The sequence below is a fragment of the Ixodes scapularis genome, unplaced genomic scaffold (genome assembly GCF_016920785.2).
Source record: "Ixodes scapularis isolate PalLabHiFi unplaced genomic scaffold, ASM1692078v2 PGA_scaffold0__279_contigs__length_252992795, whole genome shotgun sequence".
Taxonomy (NCBI): domain Eukaryota; kingdom Metazoa; phylum Arthropoda; class Arachnida; order Ixodida; family Ixodidae; genus Ixodes; species Ixodes scapularis.
The window spans coordinates 188,536,140-188,539,065 of record NW_024609835.1 but is presented as its reverse complement, the minus strand read 5'-3'; the positions used below and the strand labels follow the sequence as shown (position 1 = coordinate 188,539,065).

The 2,926-nt window shown below is 44.4% G+C and overlaps 1 pseudogene; it reads right to left on the bottom strand.

The window, feature by feature from the left end:
- Positions 1 to 679: 679 nt before the first annotated feature.
- Positions 680 to 2,392, bottom strand: LOC121837875 (annotated as a pseudogene).
- Between the last annotated feature and the right edge of the window lie 534 nt (positions 2,393 to 2,926).

Genomic DNA, 2,926 nt, shown 5'->3' with positions numbered 1-2,926 from the left:
AGCATGTCATCCCCGCAAGACACGCAAATGCGCGAATTTGTAAATATGCTTTCAAAGAAATCTTTATTTTCTGCTGTGTTCGCTTTTGAGCGGAAGCAGGGTTCTGATGATATGAGTCGACAAGCCACAAACAGACCGTCACCTCGTTCTTGACGGCACCGAGGGCCGCATTTCGCTTGACTTCATCCAGAGCCCACAACACACTGAATCTCGGGAGCAGTACAATGGCAACTACCAGGTGTTTTCGATTCATCACACCCTGAAACCTATACCAGCGGAATTTACATTATAATTGCAAAATAACCGCTTCTCCAGACCCCAATGAACGAAACTTGTAGGCGCTCCGATCGCCCCACGTATTTAACCCGTTAAGGCGCACGACCCTCTGGGGGAATTCCCCGTGTCCAGGAGGAGCGTGGCAAAGAATGGCACGTCCAATCTCGACTGAGATCTCCGTTCGTGCGATGTTATTAAACACCGCAGAGTAAAAACAATAATTCGTTTCGTCGATCACCCGCGGTGGACAGCGGAAGTCGTAAGCCAAAAATTTTGAAATGTACTACTCCGCGGGAACATCGATCATAAAGCCTTTCAACAGACGGTTTTACCGTTTTCACTCTCGCAATCGACCTTACATTTTTCGGTGATCTGAAGCCAAAATAGATTCAGCTAGACGTTCTCAGTAGCACAAGCAAGCCACCTGCTCATTCTCAATCATCTTTATGAGAGCATCTAACGTGGAAAGCCAATACCCGCTGTGAGCGTGGTTGCCAACTTGCAGAACAATAAGAGCGCATCAGACATGATTCGTTAGCTATAATAAAACGTCAGACGCTGTACCAATAAAGTGAAAACAAATACCTAAATTAGACTAACTTCCTTTACTCCTTGATGAAGCTATGCTCGTGAAATGGCAACAGCCTGAGAAATCCTAGCTTTCGGAAAATGACGTCAATGTCTGTGCACTTTTTTATAAACGTGTTTATAGCGTCCATGGCCTTAAATGTAGAATTCCACTTGGTAACATTGGCCGATGTACATAGGTTCCGCAGTGGACCTTGATCAGATCAACTGCTTGCGCGCCTGCTTGCGCGGCCTGTCCCTGCTCGTCCCAGAGTGTCTGGCACTTGGTGAACAAACTTTGTTTACTTGAGGAGTATTCTTGATCAGCACCGTCTGCACGAGCCGCGTCAACGGCAGCGATGCGGTTCAAAGTGTGTGAAGAGCACCGGTGTTGTGGTGGCAGGAGGTATACCTACCTTCTTCGACGCTATCGATAAGAAGACATCGTTTAACGGGCTCACAATTATCGTAGCCTTAATCGCTGTCTTGGTTCTCAAAGATTCTCCACAGTTTCAGGAATATATAGGTATGTGGAGAAACACAGTTAAAACAAATGTAAGACCGACTTACCAAAAAAAGTTCACTAAAATTGGCCCAGTGTCCGTGATAACCTTTATAAACTTGCCTGGTAGGTCGATCTCGATTACTCCCTCTAGTGTCGTGGCGTTTTCTAAAGACGCATACGGCGGTAAGTCAAGACTGCGTATTTTCTTTCTAAATTTGTCGGGTCCAGCCACAGCACTGTCTCTGCCACGTAAGATCTCCGAAAGTTATCTCTAAGAGAACTATCAATTGCGATCTATATCTAGGTTCGCTAAACCATAAATGATATTTGTCTTATTCTATAAAGACGGGATTGTGCGCGGACAACCAATATTTAGAAAAATGCGGCCTCGTAGATAGTGGTAAAACAAATTGCTTGTGTATTTATTGAAACACTATTAACAAAAATATTTTACAAATAACTAAACTTTAAAAATCGAATGTTATACCTATTAAACAAAATCATGTATTTGAATAAACTGGTAACTCAAAGGGGACGCAGAATTGTTTGAGGCTATGTGCCCAACATTCAAGGCCAGAAGCCAAGAATGTTGAGGATATTAGTATCATATTCGGGCTGAAATAACTCCGACGCCGCGACATTAGGCTCCACATTTTACCTCTCCAGATGCCCTGCGATACGAATCGCAAAAGCAGTGAGGCCGAAGCCAATCATATAATAATCCGTCTGTCCCACGAGCGCGCTTGCGTTTGGCATTCCTTCAAGTTTGGAAGTGGAGCATGAAGCACTGTAATCTTTTTTGTTTGGGACAGCTATGGATGGTTCAAAAATACACACAAAACAGCACATTGCCTCAAAAACAAAACTGCGGAGACCAACTGTCGCTCATATGGTTCTAAATAGATAGCAATTGAGCTAAGAAGCAACGTTCCTGTGGAAGGGGTCCAGTTAACAGTCTGCGGCGACTTACACAAAGTGGAGCTCTTGAAGCGTCGAGCGTAAACTCTCTTTCAATCCATCGAAGCCCACTTTAAGACATGTCATGAGCATTGGACGCGCAAGCACGTTCCTGTTCTGGACCTGCTGTTTTAAGTAACTTCACAAATGAAGGCCCGTCCACGACCTAGAAAGGCTGAACAGCATTAATTACTACATCTTCAAAATGCGTGACAAACAGCACCTAAGGTACGGACTGATGAATGTTGAAAGCAAGCTTGGTTTGATTTGTCGGTTGTGTCAGAATATATATATATATATATCAGGATGTCGAACCGGAACCGAACCGAACCGAAAACCGGAACCGAACCGGTATTTTTTCCGGAACTGAACCCGAACCCGAACCGTTATATAGTTATTGCGATGAACCCGAACCGGAACTGAATCGGAAAAAAATAACGGTTACCGGCTCATGTCAAAACGGTTCGGCCACGCGCTGTTGACAATGAATGTGCTATCAATGCCATTTGTTCTTTAAGGGCCGTCAACTGACACACACCTCGCTTACATATTTTTCTTCTCCACTCAGTCTTAGGAATACAAACGCTGCATTCATGAATCCTGACAAACGCTGCATCCATG